This window comes from Cryptomeria japonica, chromosome 1, assembly GCF_030272615.1.
Source record: "Cryptomeria japonica chromosome 1, Sugi_1.0, whole genome shotgun sequence".
Lineage (NCBI taxonomy): Eukaryota > Viridiplantae > Streptophyta > Pinopsida > Cupressales > Cupressaceae > Cryptomeria > Cryptomeria japonica.
In genome coordinates this window covers 667,420,100-667,441,348 of record NC_081405.1, presented here as the reverse complement: position 1 = coordinate 667,441,348, position 21,249 = coordinate 667,420,100, and the positions used below count along the sequence as shown (strand labels likewise).

The 21,249-nt window shown below is 35.9% G+C and overlaps 1 pseudogene; it reads right to left on the bottom strand.

The window, feature by feature from the left end:
- Window positions 1–4,383: 4,383 nt before the first annotated feature.
- On the bottom strand, window positions 4,384–8,103 carry LOC131071943 (nucleobase-ascorbate transporter 1-like; annotated as a pseudogene).
- Window positions 8,104–21,249: the final 13,146 nt, after the last annotated feature.

Below are 21,249 nucleotides of genomic sequence, written 5' to 3'. Positions count from 1 at the left end.
CACCAGAGGCTCCATCTGATTGCCTAAAAAGCTCATTCCACTATTTCCAAACTCTCATTTTAGCAGCAGTCTCAGCCTTGCTCCATTTAGTTTCTTGAAGTAGCCAAATATCTCATTTAGTGTCATCAATCTGGCGCTTAATCAAGCACCATTTGTCAGGGGCATTGATGCCCCTGACATTCCAAGATAAGAGTTTCATTGCTCCTAGGGAAGGGTATCTCCCTTCCCTAAATTAAGTTTGGTTTGACCACAGGTAGCACCAGCCACTGCTAGCATAGCTTTTTTGGACTTGTGCCCCTGCACACCTTTTGGCTTAAAATTAGGTTTTTCAATAGTTGAATCCGATTTACCAAAACCTTTTAAAGTACCCTCCAGTATAAGATCTGAGTCTGGTTCAAAGTCTTCCTCCCCCTTCGAGGCGAAGGTTTCAATTTCACCATCTTCTAGCTCAATGCCTATCGAGGAGCAGATCTGCCCTCCCATCTCCCTAATAGTGCTAGTCTCCATATCCTAAGAGTGAAGATTGTCATCTTCAATTACCAGTTGATTCCTGGGCCCACATGGGGAGGGTGGAAGTGAATCCGCTAACTTGGATTCAATATCTGCCTGTAGGGATTTGGTCTTCTCCAAAAGGGTGAGAAGATCTTGTTGACTCTCGCATTGACCAGAGCAGGGAGCAATTATGATCAAAGGGGTTGCTTCTAGAAGTGGAACATTCTCATTGTCAAGAGTGTTGTTGAAAATAGCTTCCCCAGTGTCAAAGGCAATAGGAGGTTCCGATTGCAGATTTACCTCAATAGGAGATTGCATATAGAAATAACTTCATTGTATCGTAGCCAAAACATCACAACTAATACCGATATGATCTAAGGAAAAGAATTTAGGACAAATGTGTAGTTGATCTTCTCTATCAATCTTTTGAATCCAGATATTCCCTGACCCAATAATTCTGACTTCGTGGGGAATCTTGGTGATTTGATCCATTCTAATACAAATTCTGAGGAAGCTTCCCCATAATTTATCCTCCAAGATATCATTTGCCGATACAAAAGTGCTACTGTCTTTGCATATATCCTTGATGATATCAATGTGCCAATAATCCGAGGGACAATTATACAGTCTTATCCATACCTTGTTGTCCAGCAATACATATGTTCGGGGATTGAAATTGGGCTGCCAATCAATGGTGTGAACTTCAATGCCATCTAAGATGTATGAACCTTTATTTTTCGCTAGCCATTTATCCTTATTGCTCATAAATTCAATCATATAGAAATCATTTGGGAGGATATTAATGTTAATATCCTTACCCCATTGTGCTCTACACAAGGATTCAAAGTTGTCCTTAACCCGCTTTCCACCACCCCGCTTGATGAAAAGGCAAGACTCAAGCAAATTTGACGTAGCAAAATTAATTTTATTCTCATCCAAAAGGATGGTGGGTCTTGAGGTTTTTATTACCGGTTTATGAAAATGGGGTCGTTGAGGGAGGGAGGCGACTCTTTGATAGTCAGGGCATCTTTCTTGGCTCGACCAAGGGTTTTGATTGTTAGAGCAGAAATTGGATCTCCAGAACCTGGCTTTGTCTACCCTAGAGTTGTCTTGCCTAAAGCGCCCATTCTGCTTATGGGGATTACCATGATCAATTGAGGGAACCAAAAAAGAGACAGTGTGAGGATTGCTTCTCTCGGGTGCCGCAACAGAAATGCTAGGTTCAGGGGGTGGATACCAATTTCAGGGCGCCTCAGATGCGGGATTCTTAGCCTTACAAAACTAGCCTTTGTTATTGCAAATGAAACCATTCTCCTTCCACTTATGCGGGTCAATCGGGCACTAGTTTCCATTTTAGTAAGGGTTTCCAAAGTTTAACTGTGGTCTGGAATGTCTGTTGCCCTGGACCATATCTGCTTTCCCAGCATTAAGCGATTTCTAAACAACCTACAATCTACTTGTCTCGATGGGGAAAGCAATGTCTGCTTCATCGCTTCAAGATCCAACCTTCGAAGACTGAGCACTGAAATAGTGTGCATCAGTAACCCTGCTCCTATCGCCAGTTCCGATCCTGCTTCCATCCAGTGCTGCCATTTTGCCTTTGTTCAGCCTCAAACCAAGTAATAAGTTCACATTTGACAAATACTTTAAATCAACAAAGATGTACCAAAAATAATTCAAAAAAATTCAATGCATATAGTTAATTCTGAAATATTTTAAATTCAGAGAGGATATGTAATCTTAAAATCTATTGATGATAAATCATACTTAGGCAATCACTTCAAACTAAGTTTTCATGACTAATGTAACATCCCTTCTTTACGAGAGAGTTAGTATCACCATAATTCTTTTCAAAGTTATATGCTTTATACTGTTATCTAGAAGCAGATGTTTTACTGTGTACTAGAACAATATTGATAGTAAAAAGAAAAAGGCTTTCTACGTACTTCTGGTAAGTAAATGCGTTGACAGAAAATAATAACATATAGCCCTTAATTACCACACGTTCGTGTCAGAAAGGGCTTGGAGAAATTTGGATTAGGTCGAGGGCCAATGGTTGTGTATACAGACTGGCTATTTAATATTGTAACTTACTAAAGGTTTCAATTCATTTTATTTTACAAAATAATTTTTTATTCAAAGTATTATTTATTTAATTCAAAGAATAACAGTTCAAAGTAAAGTAGATTAAAAATATTAATAGTGATGTTTTAAATATAATATTAAAAAAATAATATTTTGAGAGTATCAAATTTTTATTATAATATTTAAAATTATAGTTTATTGAAAGGGGTCTATTCATCTTATGTAATTTGTCTTTCTACTATAGTGGGAAGAGCATCAGTTATCATATATGTTTCCATTATCATTCATTCTTTGCTCAACCAACCTTAAAATTACTACTTTTAAAGAAACTAGAAATATAATAACTAAATTTCCATTAATAAATTTCACATGTACCAATAGCCACCCACTTTATATCCAGTAGTTAGAATTTTTAAACTTTAATAAGAGGAGTTGTGCAACTTTATTGGTTCCCATAGTGCACAACTACTAGGGCATTTTAGCATAATATTGGCCATTTTTGAGGTGGTAGTAGTGCACAGTTATTGAGACATCTTTAAGTAGGTATCAGGTGGCACTTTGAAATGACCACTTTTTTACCCTTGCACATAACATTCATCATTACTACATAGAAGCCAAAACAATAGCTATAAGTAGTTAAGTCGCATATAGTTAAGATTTGTGAGTACAATAAACTAGTTGTAATGATTACTAGTATGCTTCCCCTAATACGTTAGTCTTTCAAGATTTTGAATAGGGTGTTCTTTAAATTGCATTTACCTTGAAATAAATGTGTTTTCCAAGATTATCAAATAAGATTCAGTGTAATTTAACTTTGTCTTATAAAATATTGAATAATGCATAGTATCTAAGTATTTATAGTTTGCTTTGTCTAGTAAAAAATGGATACATAATTTATTCCTTACCAAATAAGAAATTAAACAAATTAACTTTTTAGTTGATAGAAAAGTTATTATTCCTATTATATACTATATTATATTTATTATTTAATTATGTGTCTATATTCTATATTTAATTATATTAATTGTTATATGACTAGTCCCTTCTCTAATAAATTATCTCAAATGTGTATAGAATAATTAAAAATGTCCTAATTTGATGTATATTAGATTAAATGAAATAATATATTATATAATATAAAAAAATTAATAAGTTATATTTATTATTTGATATATATAAATTATATTATTTCATATAAATAGTAGACATTTGAATCTTTTTTATATTAATTTTTTTTTGGGGGATTTTAATAATTATTATGCTATAATATATAAATTAATTTTTGTTTCAAAATAATAAATATAATATGCAAATAATAAAATAAAATAAAATATTATGTTTTAAGATCCCAAATGATGGTACCATGTCAAAACTAATATTTAAAATGTACTTTTATAATTTTGAATATTTCATGCTTATTAACATAATTCAATAGTATTATATCAATTTTTCTACTTCCTAAATGACTTGCCATAACATTAAAGTTTTCAATTTCTATATTTAGTTGATAGAAATATCCAAATAATTAAAAAGTTACTTCTAGCTCAAAGTAAATGAAATGAGATATTTTACAAGATTCCCTCTTCAAATTTAATAAAATACTGAATAAATATCCTACAATAAAATAACAACATTAAATGGTTTTTGATTAAGAGAAAAGCATGTTTTGAGGGGACCCAAAACCTAAACAAAAGGTTTTGAAGGGACTTGGAACCCTTCAAATTTTGGAAGGATTCAGAACCCACAAATAGAACGCTACAATAGAAAAAAATATAGGCAATAGGCAACCCATCCATACCCTAACATTACAAACCAAGCATTAAAGAATCGGCTAAAACATAGAAGACCGAAGCCAACTCAAACAATCATGAGTAAAGGGTTTTTGAAGGTTCCCTTAACCTTAATAATGGATTTTAATAAGGATCTCATATGGAACAATGGGTTTTATAAAGGCTCCCAAAGCCATATACATGAAGCCAATGTACACCAAAATGTCAAACTCCACCAAGATCTCCACCTCCATATGAGAAAATGGGCAGAGAAAAAGAAGAACAACACCAATAGCTCCAATGTATCCAACCACCATAACTAGGGCAACAAAAGCCTCCTTAAGACAACTTACAACAACACTCACGAAGCCAAACTCCACCTCAATCAGAAACCCATCCACCTCAATAGGATTCACAAGAAGGTAAAAAAGAAGCCGAGAAAACCAAATCCCAACCATGCCTATTGAAACAAGAGCTGCACTGCAGCGAAGTTCCTGCCAAACTGCCAGCAGGATAGTTTTGCAAATCAGGGACGAGCTTCCGGCTTCTGTGTAAGCAAATTATGCTTGAAATAATGCTTAAAATAGCAGATTCTGGGAGGGATAATGTTCTTAATCATTAGAGCATTCCAAGGAATTCCAAGGTAAACAGCTTTGAAGGTGGTTATCTAAGTTTTACAATATAATGGATTACATACAACAAGAATTCATCATTTCATCTATTTATGAGCTGATTTTGCACTGTTAACTACCCATAGCAACAATTCAAAAACATCATACACAAACCACATACAAATAACAGGCATCCTCACAAATTATTATGGAGAATCATTTGCCATTTTAGAAAATACACTTAATCTCTTACGATCCAAGAAAATGAAGGGAATTCAAAATAAAACACATGGTCTACCATAGACTTGTGTCGAAGATGGCTTGGTGACCTAGTTGGTAATGACGGGTCTAACACGCGTCATAATTTATGTGAGATTGAATGAAGTGCAAAGTTTTGCATGATCTCAATCATTTATTTAGACTACAATATGTAGTAGTGTATGGAATGTTACGGAAGCATTGGATTAATGTAGCATCCAGTCGAAGGTTTACATACTTTTATGGTTCCGGTCTTGGTTCTAGGTATCAAAGAATTCATGTTCTTACCTGTAAATAATGTAGTAGCATCTTTGGTTGTGCAGGGATCTAACAAATACATTGAGTGCCATCATCTACAAGGACAAATAAGATCATTGTCCATTGTTCTTCCATATTCATTTTGGACTCAAAATTGGGGGTCAATTTAAGGAGATATGTTCTTGTTATGGTTACTCCTCACAGGCATAAAAAGGGCATTAGTAGTACATATGAAACAGAAACAGGACCAGATCATTACAGAAAAAAAGAAATCAGTTTTTCCAACTTGTTGCAATGCCATTTACAGAAAGTTTGCAACCAAACATTAACATATTTATGGGTTATCTTTACTAAAATTAGCCAAAAAACCATATTTGGCTTGATATGCTGGAAAGAAATACCAGGAGATTTAAAAAAAAGGAAAGATCTTGTCAGTGTTGGATCTTTATTAGATTAATTCATAAGTAGTTATACTGCTCTGACAAATGAAGCATTAAAGAGCAGCTGAAAAATCATTTGCTACTTACTAAATTGAGCTAGAATACAGTTTTTGTGACAGATTAGGATTAGCATGTCAAACTCACCCATCTAGCCCCTGTATGAACAGGTCCATGGAAAGGATAAGGAACTTTAGAAGAAGATACCATCAGGCCTTGAGAAATAGCCAACTTGGCTTTTTGTGCCGTATCAAATTCATTAAAGTACTGAGAGACGGACAATCCAAGGAACAAAGAAACTCCAGTAATGAACAGGTTCGGCAGAGAGTTCATGTTTGTGAACTGTAAAAAGGAAAGACCAATTGCCGCTGGAACAAACACAGCAACAGAGACCATATTTAGAGGCTGCAAAATATTTAAAACTGGGTGCAAAGACCATTGCTAGGTAATGAGATTGAAAAATATTGGCTTACCAACTAGCCCAAATAGAGCACAATACAAAGCAGCAAAAATTGGGAAAGGTATTGATGCAAAGAGGGCTCCAAATTTTATTGTATCAGCAAACAAATACAGTAACAAATGTGACAAAACAACAATACATATGACCCTGTGCAAGCCACATGAAAATTTTTAAAATACCCCTAGGGCTCTATCACCCTATCCCCAAACAAAAGCACCCCCTACCTAAGATTGAAAATAATATCATGAACCCTGCAGAAATCTGCACCACACGGCGGCTACCAACTTGAGTTACCCCAAGAAGTCCAACATTCTCACTGAAACAAGATGGCATGGTCCAAGCTGTAAATTTTGATTGCCAGTCATAAGCCCTAGAAAAAACAACACGTTCTAGAATTTAAAAGAATAGAGATGAAAGCATTATCCTTCTTACACTGAAACTGTTGAACCAGTTCCTGTTCCACAAAGACCATCTAGGAGTATCCCGATGCCCTGTTAGAAGCCATAGTATAAAACATTATGTTATTCATGTGTGGAAGACAACAAACTTGAAAAAAGTGGAAGATATATAGCTAAAGATCACATTCTTAAATTCATACCTGCCAACCAATGCCACGACTAAGAACATATGCTGGAGGAGGTGTCGCACTGGCAAGCCTGGATGTAGCCAAGTATGCTGCAGTTGACTGAAATTATAATTGAAAAAGTAGATTATTATAAAACAAGGGTAACTTGTGTGAGACTAATAATAATTAAGAAATGATAGAATAGACCAGCCTCTTTGGAGTGATGAATTATGAAAAAATGATACAAAGCAAAGTATATATCACCTCAATCATGAAAACTAAAACTGGAGCCATCATTCCAAATGTATGGCCAGCATTAAAGGTAGGGGCTCCCCATTGAAGTGGGTAGGGAAATTTCACCCTGCAGTTGTTGAAGTCACTCTTATTTTAAACCTTTATTACAGGTTTGAATGCAGTTCATAAAATACCGAAGAAACTCATCAAGACATCAAACATGGCCTTTAAATAGATCAAAGCATAAAATTCCTTACTAGGGAGTGGATGATAATAGGTGTGATTGATCAGTACGGCAATGGACTTTTGTTAAATCAGAATTGCACTTGTAAGCTCCACTCGCAGTCAATAGATGTGCATATGCCCAAAAAAGGGCCACACATAAAAGCACTCCAAAACGTTCAAAAACTAGCAGATCTTTTACACGCATATACCTTAAATACTGCATCACCAAAATACTACAAATACTGCATCACTAAAATGTTATGTGAAAACTTATAATCAGATAAGTAATTTCATAAACCTTACAAACTTATTTAAAGAGACTCCCTTGAGCCTTGATCACTGATATACCAGAGCGAAGGCGATGAATACAATAAGTGCTGGTACAACCGTGCAATTATAAATAGTTTTCTACAATTTGTTAATCCATTCAATTATATATGGCTTTCCTGCAAGACCTTGAAATATTCTACAATTTGTTAATCCATTCCTTTTAAAAACACGGGTCCTACTAGAACAAAAAAACAGCAGCACAGTGGGGTGATTGACTGTTGACAGGCTATAGCAGCAAAGCACCCAGCTCATTGTTCAGAAAATGTCTATAATGGTGTATGAAATAGAAATGTAGGATAATCGAAGGAAGAAGTTGAGGTACCTGTCAACAAGGCACTCACACTGCAGTTTGGCTACGTGAATCATCCTGCAAGGTGCCACCTACAACACTTAATTTCCACCTTCCAAAGCCTGTGGTCTTTTCTTTCGAGGTTCTACAAAATCTACAGTCTGTAACACTCTGCCAGAGACCTTGGGAAACATGCGTTCTCTCGTCTCGTACTTCCCATTTTCCTTCTGACAATCTCTTATGACCGTATTCAATCCAATCAAATCTCAGAAAAATAATTTTCTGAGATTTTAAACTTAAAAAACTCGCATGTTTCTTAGATTGAACATAGCACCAAAAAAGGAAAAACAAAATTCTAATCTCTTATTGGTTGCAGCTGTTAAAGATTAATCAGGAGTTAATGTTTAGCCCCTCCGCTATAGTTTCTTGCAGGTAGGAACTAATAATCTCCACCTCAATAGAATTAAAACGAAGGATAGCCCACCACAAGTTCACATAAGAAAACTAGAAACAATAAACTGCAAAGCTCCAACAAACCTCACAAGGCCGGCCATCATCTCAAAATGAAAAAAATCCCTTAATCGAAAACAAATAGCCACAAAAAAAAATTGCTCTACAAGGAGTGAAAGCCAACAACTCAAGGTAGGGGAAAACAACGAAAGCCCTGCCATGAGCAACAACAAAGGGTATGAATAGATAAGCATATGGAGAATGCATACCCTAGAGGCAAGCCCCAGGATGTACAAAAAAAACCGCCACCAAAAGTGCAAAACAGAAAACCCCTGAAGGCACCTTGCAACACTAAGGATTAGGGAAATAGAGAAAAGAAACTCCCAAAATGGGATCTCATGCAACCGTAGACCTCCACCAAAAGAGCGCTATCTATCTCTAGAGTGGTAAAACACACCACCAAGTAATAGGAAAGCTTTTGGAGAGGAGAACTCACGAACCTCAATCTAGTAGACCAAAAGCCTCTGCAGCCCAAAAGAACAACACATCCACTAACCACCTTTCGACCCCAACTGAGGAGAACCTAGAAATAAGGACACCACCTCCCTGCGCACCCATAAGGTCATCCTCCTCTACATTGGAAACAACACCAGCCCTCACAACTCTATAAGAAAGGAAAGCGACAGACCTGAAGATTCTTTCCCCATCGGCAACAGCCACATGAGAAGAGCACAAAGAAGCAGCTAGGGAGAAGCCCACCAAATGAGGGCCAACTAGAGTAGCCATCGTCCTCAACCACATTCCAACCACGTCACCCGTGTTGGGAATGTGAAGTCCAACAGTCACATGACCCTTTGCGTTCTCCCAACTGTTCATTTCATATCTGAATATGATTATATAATGGTTGTGTGCAGCCCATGTATTCATAGAGTTGATTAATAGAAGTTATTCCCTGCTTTGAGTGTGGATGTAGGCATATTTGCCAAACCACGATAAATCATGTGTTGTCTTTTCTTATTGCTTTTTTGTTTCTATTATTGTTTTCTCTGCTATTTCTAATCTTTACAATTGGTATCAGAGCCATGTTGGCTTGAGCAGAGATGGAGGAAGAAGGAGAAGGTAAAACTTATAACTTCTATGGCCATGTAAAACTATGCTTCAAGTGCCGTGTACATTGGTGGGATGGCTGGAAGAAAGAGGGGGACTCAGTTGAAGAGGAGAATCCAGCGAAGGAAAAGGATGTTGGGATTCTTATTTGATCTCCCCTTGAGCCAGCCTTGGCACTTATTGGCCAAATTGTTAATGGTCGAGAAGTTGTTGGGATTCGTGTGGTGAAGGTTGAACACCATGATAGTCCCTGTATAGACGCTAGAATTTCTAAGCTGAAAGATGTTGAAAAAGTGGTTGTTGTTGAAGAGGATGAACTCAAGAGATTGCAGGAGGAAGAGTGTATGCCATTGGAGACCCAAGTTGAATCTGTTGTTGACTCCCAGGATGAGGAGGGTGCAGATTGGAGTGAGGTAGTAGGGCAAGGAGGCCTAGGAGAAATTTTTGCTTCGAAGAGCTCTGCGGATGGCATGGCCTTGGCGAAAATAAAGAGGCACTCCCATAATGATGACAACCTTTGTGCAGATAATTTCATAGAAGCCTATGAGCCTATGGATCTAGATGACATGGTAAATGATAAAAGTCATTTTTCTAGTTTGAAGCGAAAGCGACCATTGACAGGAGCAGAGGACAATGGGCATCGCTCCAAGCGGTTTCAGGTGTCACATGGAGTGAATGAAAATGTTATTGAATCTATTAATGCTTATTCTAATGGAGGAGGAGATGTTTTATCTTGACCAGAATGCATTGACATTCACCAACCTGATTAGATGGATGTGGATGATAGTGCCAACGTCGATCATGAACAACCTGACGGTGAGAGAACTCAAACTCGTGATAGCAATCTGATGGAGTTATTTGATGATGAAAATAATGTCATTGTTTTGTTCCTTGTAAGGTCTGAGTTTTATGTTTGGATATTAGAATCCAGTAATTGTGAATCGGTAGATATTCTGTTGCGGGGGAGTTTAGGTGATGGTGATGAAGAAATGTATTTTAAACTGGGACAAAGTGGTGTTTCAGTTTTTGGCATAATGGGTGAGTTTGTGCCTGATAGAGTTTTTAACTCTACTTTGATTTGGAAAAGGCTAATTTGAAGCGTATGTGAACAAGAGTTCGTGAAGCTAAAATCTAGTAGGTTGGTTTTAATGTGAATTTCGAAAATGGAAGCAGGGATGCCAGTGCATGGCTGTGCCAGTTGGCCTTCATGGGGGAGATTGTTGGGAATGTGAAGTCCAACGGTCACATGACCCTTCGCGTTCCCCCAACTGTTCATTTCATATCTGAATATGATTATATAATGGTTGTGTGCAGGCCATGTATTCACAAAGTTGATTAATAGAAGTTATTCCCTGCTTTGAGTGTGGATGTAGGCATATTTGTCGAACTATGATAAATCGTGTGTTGTCTTTTCTTATTGCTTTTCTGTTTCTATTATTTTTTTCTCTGCTATTTCCAATCTTTACAACCCGCACAAACCAACAGCACATCGATTGAGGGTGAAAGCAAGGAAACCACAAAAAATAGGCCAAAACCGCTTTTGGAAGAAGCATGATCATCTTCTTCCTTAGATCTTCCATCATCCTCCTTTGAACCATCTATTACATCCCCATTAAAAAACCCTAGCCATTTTGGTCACTCCTCCCTTCTCGATACTGCTTGTAATTCAAAAAATCGTTTAAATTTGTTGATGTGTTAAAATAACAACACTTAATGGTTATCTATCTCTTCATTTTTTATTTTACCTAAAACATGTTATTTATAGTTGACAACACAATTAATTATCAAAATTTCTTCTTATATAAAAATAAAAGGTCACAATAACCATCTTTTTTTAAAATTCTAATAACTTAAGATAGTAATAAATAAATACCATTACACTTAATAGATCACTTTAATTAAAATACATTAAAACGTATTAACCTTCATAGAAATTTATGATTAAAAATTATGTATTTCTCTTATTCATAAATTTCAATTTATTGATTTGAGACCCATTTCTTTCTTTAAAATTATATTAAATATATGCAATACACTCAATATTTAAAATTAATTGTTTATATATTATAGTATAATTATTATTAATAAAAATAAAAATATACATTATACTCATTCTATACTATAATATACTAATGATTAGCATCTCATTGGGACTTAATAAAATCTATAATTTAGAGATGCCTCCAATATGATGAGTTGTAGAGTATGAATTTGCATTGTGTGTCATTAATAACTCCCACACCATATATTCTTTGATGTATATGGAGATCTAAGAATCCTAGAAAGTGTTTGCAATCATTTAATTCTATCAAACCACAAGGAAAGAGGAGGGTGGTAATTAGCAGTTTGACTGCATGGGATTCATCAGAGCATGGCATGGAGACTAACATGCATGAACATGGGAAAAAGTTAATGATTTAATGCAAAAAAAATAGATGGTTCATATTGTTTGAATTGTATTGCATTCTCTTTGTAAACTTTCAACCATTGATTTTAAATAATAGGCTATCAATCTCAAAGAAAGAAACACCTCTGGTATAATAAAGATTCAAATTGGTTGAAAGCTCTAGAAGGATGAGAAAAGGAAAAGTATCCTAACATGAAAGGACAAGTATTCTCACACAATGACCATTCATGAGCCCAAGATTAAAGGAAAATATATGGCAGAAAATTATTCTGAAGAAAATGGATGGATGAGATGGAAAAGAGATCCTTTGGAGTACCACATAGGGTTGAACAAGAGGAAATGCCTTATGTACAAAGCTATACTTATATACCCGTGTGAAAATTTGAAAAATTTAAAGAAGATTGATCAAGGTTAATGTTTGTAAATGATTTTATATTACAATAGGACCATTAATTAATGATGAAGAGTCACTAGTTAGAAATCCACATTTATTTGGAAACAACCTCCTATGGAATACAAAGAGTCACAACTTACAATTCCACTTTTGAAGTCCCTATGGGTAATTGAACTTGAGTCTCCACAATGAGGACCCAATGTTTTAACCAATCAAGCTCAACCCCTTGGATATAAATAAAATATTATTTAATTTTAATATAAGGATGAAAAAAGAGATAATTAATTATATAAATATAGATTTATTCAATTACTAATGGAGGAAATAGTCAAGTAATTAGATAATTGCCAATATGTCAATTTAGGTGTCTACAATAGTAATAAAATAGGAGCTAAATTAAGTTAATCACTACAAATTATTTAATAAATCATTGATCATCACACTTTCAAGTGTAGTCAACTTCCCTTGCTTTCTCTTTTTTATCCTTCCTTTTCAACTATAGTTTAGTCTTGTCCAATCTTATTTCTTTTGATCTTTTCATATTTTAATTTTACTTCTATTTTTTCTCTCTCTTAGCATTTAGTATAATTAGTTTTTATTTCATTGCATTTATAATCTTAATTTTGACACACAATCACAAAATGTAGTATGAAATATTGTTGTAAAATAAAATTACACAATTAAATCTATAAAAAATTGTTAATTATTATCTATCACACTTGAAATGAAAAATTAGTGAAGAAATGTTTGAAAGGATATCAATTTCAAAAATTATTTATATTGATAATAGTCAATACAAACTATAAAAAAAAATTATGATTGACATATCTTGTAAAAGTTGCCACCAACATATATGTTAGCAACAAAATTTAATCATTTATTCATGATAATTTAATAATATATTATTTTTTTTAAATATCTACTTAACATGGTCTGGATTTTAATATACCCTTAGGTGAAGCACATCAAACAGTTAAATAAACCAAGTATAAAAATCTTGTGTGCCATTAATCACAATTGTATTATGAAGTGCAAACAAACATTTAGAACACAACGAATCACTCTCTCTTAAATCATATTGGGGGAGTGTTCAATACTTAAGAACCCTAGCTTAGTGCCTTTCAAAATCATATGTAGTGATTTCAAATCATTATCAATATTTTCCAATGGTGTGCTAGGTAAGGTCCCTACTTATAACCAATGTTTAGGTCCACATCATCAAATACGATGCCCACATCAATATGTTTTTTTGTTAAAGTATCCAAAGCGACTCCTTGAAAAAGGAAGACAACTAGTTGTGTAATATAAGTTATACTAGTTCTACATTAAGTCATATGTTATTGGTGTGTTGATGTGACACCACATGATTTGTTACTTTTTGAGATCTAAGGAATGTATTTCATTTAATTATGAGTATTTGTTACTAGTAATAACAACTCTAATGTCACAATCATTTACCATCTTTAATTAATTTGCTAAATGAGTGGGAGCAGGAGTTAGAGGGTTTCTTCTGCAGATGGAGATGATGCAAGGGATGAGGCACTCATTTCTTTTGTCGTGTTCTTCCACGTGCCTTGGCTCTTGCAGGGCTTGTTTCTTGATCAGTGGTAGTGTCTGGGTTTATCATCTGCAGATGGTGGGGGGGGTAGGGAGTAGGCAAGGGGCGGAGACCTCAGTGCTATGGGGGACGCCTGTCTTGTAGCTTGTTTTCTTCTATGTCGTGCTTTTTGCAGTTTGTGGGTTTCTTCCTTGGCTTTCCACTGCTCTACTCGATGGATTTGAAGGTTTGTGGTCACTCTCCTTGAGAGGTGGTTTTTCTATTTGGTTGCTCCCACCCTCCTTCCTCTCCCCCATGGGGAGGTGTTTTTGTGCTAGGACTTGGTTCTGCCTAATGGTTGCTTCTCTTATGGAGATGCTCGTGGCTGAGGAAGGGGGTGTTTTAAAAGGGTTCATGCTTGGCTGCAGCAGGCTTATTTGGGATCTAGGTGGTTCTACCTTGAATTCCAATGTTTTTATTCTCCTTTTGGTTTGTTCTTGGGGGGATCTTCCTCCTTCTTGGTTTTGGGTTGTGGGGCTGTAGGGGGCCTTATGCCCTATTTTTGTTTCTTCCTTGTCTGCCCTCGTGCTCCTATTTCTGTCACTCTTTTCTCAATCATCTGGTTTATTTTTAATATTTCCTTTTGAGCTAGTCCCATCTCATATTGAGGTTGAGATGATGGGTGTAGACACCCAAAATTGTCATGTCTAATTAAATAAATATTTTATTTATTTAATTATCTAAGCTTAATTCTTCTATTAATTAAATAAATCTTTATTTATTTAATTAATTCATTTATCCTCTTCTAGCCTTATTTCTCATTTAAATAAATACATTTATTTATTTAAATTATCCTTTTCCTAAATTAAATAAATATTTTATTTATTTAATTATCCCACTTCTATTAATTTATTTAATTAATTCATTAACCTTTTCTACCCATGACACATGTCATTCATCTCTTAATTCATACACTACCTACCCCTTTTATTATTTTATTATTTCTTTTACCTACCTTCTAATCATAGCCGACCTCCTTTTACACCTCTCAATCTTATCCCTCCATTTCATATAGTGTCTTCTATATAAGAAGATGCTTCCTTCATTATCAAACCCTAATGAAGCATTCTAATGACTTGATCAATTGACTACACTACGATCCTACTTGCAGCCACATTCCGTTCTTTGTTGAGCTCTTGTGCACACATAAAATCTGAGAGCAAATATATCAAGCAAGATCAGTGGAGATAGGAAAAATGGAGATCCAAACCCTATTGGACATGTGATGGTATAATCTTTATGATTTCATTTGATTTGCATTGTCTTAGGTAATCTTTATATGTTATGGTGGATCTTTGTTGTTGTTAGGCTAGGGTTTTGTGCTTGAATTCATTTAGCCTTTCAATATTGTTATTATTGTTATCCATTTTCACCATATACATTTTGGCACACCTAGTGGGACTCTAGTCCGTTTTTGCATTTAACATCTTGTTGCAGATTTTGTATTTTGAAGTTGCAGATCTGATGTTTTCGGCAACATTTTGATATTTTCGCGTCTGTGCACTTTTGGATCATGTTTTTGATTTTCTGGTGTGTCTGCGACCTCTGGAATCACGTCTATGTTATTGGCAATATTTTATTTTGCAGGTTCCAGGAAAGCGTGTTTGTGTTGTAAAGTCGCATCTGCATTGTTTTAATCCGCTTCTATGTCAAGGAAGCGTGTCTGAGTTCTGTAGTCGCGTCTGTGTTTCACAGAACTGCGTCTATGTTGAGGGTAATCGTGTCTTTGTTTACTAGTTTTAAATTTTGGATTTTTATTGATTTAGTTTTCGGATTTTGCATTTAGGGTTTCAGATCTGGTTTATTTTGAGCTAACATTTTCAGATCTAGCTAACAAAATTGGTGCAGCTTGCCTTGGACGCTAAATCATTTGGTTGAAGGCCCCTATTTTCACAAAGTCTTTTGGGTTTAAAATTTACCTAACTTGTGTGCTTGTAGGAAGGGGTGATCATTTGAAACAATCCAAACTACTAACAACTCTTTGTTGCAGGTCCTTGGCAAGGGTTTTTGGATTTTTATTGTGTGCCTTGTTCTCATAGACTAGCAAACACTTCAATTGGTGCACTAAAATTGAATCATTGTCTTTTGTGTCTTGAGCAATAGGCTCTTTTTGTTTAAATCTTTAGATGGCCTGTCTTCTCGTGTGGTCATTAGGACTACTAGTGAGAAGAGAACGACCCAAGTGGTAGCGAGGAAAACCCACCTCTTCCGAACCACTATAAACAACTATATTCATGGTGAAAACTAAGGATAACGTGTGCTGATTAGTTCATACCGACACTATGTCTCCCCATAAACCTGTTTGATCAAATTTATTTGATCATTTGTAGGGCGTAACCCCTACCGACTGGGAGCCTTCTGTATTTACAGAGCTGAAAGTGCCGCATGTATGACCACACGAGCGGATGCCCTTACTAGAACCTTTTTGTTTTAGAAGCCCAAATCCTTCTAGTTGTTGGGGCAGGAGGTCGGACCTCTGGTAGTAGCCCACACACATATGGTTCTTAGTAGAGATACAAAGTTCGCCACAGAGAGTTTTCGTGGGGACTGATGCTTGGCTGACCTGAGAAGTGAGTGCCGAGGGTGGAGTGAGTGAGGTCAAGTATCTAAGTATCCACTCTGAATAGCGTAGCCTCGGGGGTAAAACCCCATGTGGGATCAACAACTATTGTCTTGGCCAGCCATAAGAATTGTGCTTGACTTATGTTAAACATTCAAAACATTCAAGACCAAACAACAAAACATTGTGTCTTTTGTGTCTTCAAGTGTATGCAAAACATTTTTACATCAAACAACACACTTTTCTTGGAGTCATTTTGAGTCTAGACACTTGCAAACATTGAGTCCTCATCAACATTGTGTCCTCTTGTCACAAACAGTCAAACAGTCAGATTTGGTCACAACAAAAACAACTTCACAGATTGGAAAAATTGCACAAAATTTGCCGAAAATGCGTCTGTGTCAGGCATAATAGTGTCTTTGTTGTCTAGCTGCGTCTGTGAAGGGTAGAAATGCATCTGTGTCCACAAAAATCAACATTACACTTTGCAAAAAAAATCTCAGAAGCATGTCTGTGTTAAACAGAGCAGCGTCTATGTCGGGAAACCGCGTTTGTGAAGTATACAGCCATGCCTGTGTCTAGAATTGAAAAAAACTGTTACAGTCCAGTAAACAAACACAGTCAGTTTCAAAATTCTTGACCTTCCTAGGTCATTTCTCTAGGGTTTCATTTAGCATTCAACCTGTCCTTGGGTCTTACGAAGTCCATCATTGCTTTACACTTCTCATTACATTCACATTTGTCTAAACTTGAGTCAAAAGGTCACTTGCTTGTCCTCATCATACTTTGTCAACACACTACATACAACAACACTTTGCTAAAGTGGTCCCTCATCAAGGTTTCTTACCTTTGGGTCTCATTTGGTCTTACTTAGAGTCAAGGTCAACTTACCTCATCAAGAGAAACTATCCTCTCTTTGGAAGTCACACCTACTCTACTACATACATACTTGGTCTTACACTTTGGACATTGCAAGTACACCTCAGATTCATTTACATACCATCTAACTCTTGGTCTTCCATACTTTTTCCAATTTTTCATCCAGTCTCACACATATTGGTCAATACCTAGTTCATGGTTGAAACCCGTCTTCAAAAATCTAGGAGAGAAACTAAAGAGGCTCAAGAATCCGCAAACATGAGTTCTTATGAGTATGACAATGATATCTTTTTCAATTCTGATCATACTACATTACCTGACATGGATGCCTATAGAAACATTCCAAATGTTGAGAACATGGACACTATAAACAACAATGCTACACATAATGACAATATGGACAACTTTTCAGTACATTCAGCAGATGTGGAAGAATCCATTATGAATCCTCATTTCAATCGATTGGTTGAGGAAATAATGAGGAGGGATAGACAATACTTCTTACAAATGATGGCACAAAGTGGAGCCAAGATACCTCATGATTTTGACATGTCTCTGAAGAGGGAAAAATAGATTTGAAAGGTAAACTGATCAAAACACAATGAAATAAACATGCAGAATGTTAAAATATCATAAAAAGACCATTTCACCTTGCTATTTTACCTTCTCCTTCGGATTGAGCTTGATGAAGTGAAGGCGCCCCTTGATAATGCTCCACTTGATGTGCTCCTTTGATTGCTGGATGTGGATGGCTCTCCAATATTGTGTACAAATGATAAGGATGAATGATAAGGATGAGATGATCAAGTTGCCAAGATGATTTCTTGGGCTCAAAAGGGCAGCATAAGCTTACTGAATTTCAAGAAGTTTTGAATGAAGGGATTGAACCCTATTTTATAGGAAGAGGAGAAGAAAATGGATGGCTAGGATGAATTCAAGATGAAGGGCTAAGATTTACTTGTGAGGTCACACAAGGTCCAAGAGAGGGTGTGGAGACCAAGAAATATGCCTTACAGACATTTTGTATCTCCACACTCTACAAGATGCATTGGAGGAATTAAAAATTCTCCAAAAATGGATATTATGGGGATTAGTAGAATAAAAAGGAATTAAAAATTCCTTGGGAGAGGGAAATGCCTAGAGGAATGTAAGATTTCGAAAATCTTACATTCATCTAGAAAAAGAGCATTTAAAGCTAGTGGCTGGATGAAAAGACAAAGAGTTGACTTTGTGGCGAATCATGATGATTAGCCATTAACGACTCATTAGGAGGGGAATTAGAGGAAATGTTAGGTGGGATTTATATTTGTAGGAGAATTTGACTAAAAGAATAATGTTAAGTGAGTTTAGGGAGTTTCTAGAAGAATTTATTAGGTTAATGATGAATTAAGAAGATGATTTGTAGGAATCATGTAGGTTAACTAATTAATTGAAATTAATTAGCTAAGAGGAAGATTTGTGAGGATTTGATTTTTTAGAAGAATAAAGAAAGGGATTGATTTATTAAATAAATCAATCATATGCTATAGTGACAATATTAATTATGTTTAATTAATATTGAGAAGAATTTTAATTAACATAATTAATTAATTAATTATGTGAGGAATTACAAAATAATTAAAATAATTATTTTTAAGTGTCTACATTTTGCCCCTCTTTGAAGCGAGGTGTGATGACGCATTGATTCAAAGAATAATCTTGTTTTGATGTTGATATTGGTTTGATAGGATGCCTCGGCTCTTGATTTTTAAATTATGGTATGGTGATGCCCCCTCGGGAGATCAATTAAGGTATTTGATCTTTGGAGTTTTGCGAAATTGATATCCTGATAGATTTGATTTGATTCGATTGATAAGATCTAGATTTAGTCTGGTTTCAAGAAGAATTCATCCTGTATAAGACAAAGATGATCAAAGTGTCTGGTTTCAGGAAGGATTCATCCTGTATAAGACATGATTGATCACAACGTCTGGTTTCAGAAAGGATTCATCCTATATAAGACATGATAAGAGCATCTGGTTTCAGGAAGGATTCATCCTGTATAAGACATGATCGATCACAACGTCTGGTTTCAGGAAGGATTCATCATGTATAAGACATGATCGATCACAACAAATGTCTGGTTTCAGGAAGGATTCATCTTGTATAAGACATGATCAGAGCGTCTGGTTTCAGGAAGGATTCATCCTGTATAAGACATGATCAGATCACAACGTCTGGTTTCAGGAAGGATTCATCCTGTATAAGACATGATCAGATCACAACGTCTGGTTTCAGGAAGGATTCATCCTGTATAAGACATGATTAGAATCAGAATTGATTATGTGAGGAAAAAAAAATAGAGGAAGAAAAATTAGGGTGGAAGGGATAAATGAGGAAGATATATGAAGTAGCCATGAGGTATTTGGAGAGGAGAATAAGAGATGCAAGACCACGGAGGAAAATGGGGGCAATTGAGAACTCCATGAGATTATTGAGTTTGGGATTTGCTGGAATGATGGTGAGATTTTGTGCACAACAAATGTGGAGAGCCAACCTAGTTTGATGTTGCCCTGAGTGACTTGCACCACTGCTTATAGAAATCAGGATGCCATGAGAAACCCAGGGCGTGGACTGACTCTGTAGACAAATGGGAATTTCTTGCACACAAGGATGCAAGTGTTAAGAAACACTAATACAAAGTTGTGGGTTTGTGCAAGGAAACCCTCAAACACACTGATACCTCTTGTATACGAGAAGGTAAGTGTTGATAAACACTAGTACCAAGTCACCAGTTTATACAAGAAGGATCCAAAACATGCCATACTATGAAATATGCCCCCTGTATGCACCTATCAGAACATACCTAGATATGGAAGAACCCAGGCAGTCGTAAATAGTGGCATTTGTAGGGCAAAAGATGCAAGCCTATATGAAAAAAAAAAAATCTAACAAAATCTAACAAGTCTCTTCCTTGTGACCAAATGATACCTCTTGCCAAGAGTAGGACTAGGATGGACTTGGGATTGTTTCTCAAGACTTCTTGAAGCTTACAGAGGCATGAAAGCTCAGTTTCACTTGGACATTTCTTGTTCATGACTTAGGCGAAGACTCATCATCATACGCATGTTTTATTGGGAGGTGGAAAAGAAGGAATGTTGTGCATGGGTGGGCTGGATGGTAGATGATTTTTAGTATCGACCTGATAGACAGTGGATCTAGTTATTTACCTTGGCACCTGCACAGAGGTTTTCACCAAGATACTTGCCCATAGCGCCACAAATTGTTTTTCTTTCTTTTTTTTTTGTTTTGATTTTTTGTTCTTTTTTTTAAAAAAAAAATTTTTGTATCATAAGGTGCCTGTTTGCCAGGTTTGCACCAAAGTGACAATTTTTTCAGGATCTTTTTTTTTTCATTTTTTTATTTTTTTTGACAATTTAAGACTTTCTGAGGACTAAGCATAAAACCTTTTGAGGTGCATGATATTCATCGGATCATCCAAAGGATCGCCTTCAGGAGTAGCCAACTGATAAGCTCCTGATCCATATTTTGCTGTGATTACATATGTTCCAAGCCAGTTAGGCTCGAACTTGCCTTTCTTTTCTCGTTCTTGTAGATTTTTCTGATTCTCCATGAGGACAAGATCACCAACTTGGAATTCTTGGGTTCTGACTTTTTTATGATAACTCATGCACAAACGGTTTTGATATACCCGGAGATGATTCAAGGCCTTGAGGCGCCTTTCATCTAACAATTCTAGCTCTTGTAAGCGGGCAATTCTATATTCTTCCTCTGGTAGGATGTTTTGCAGTGATACCCTTAGAGAGGGGATCTCGATCTCAAGGGGAAGGATAGCTTCAGAA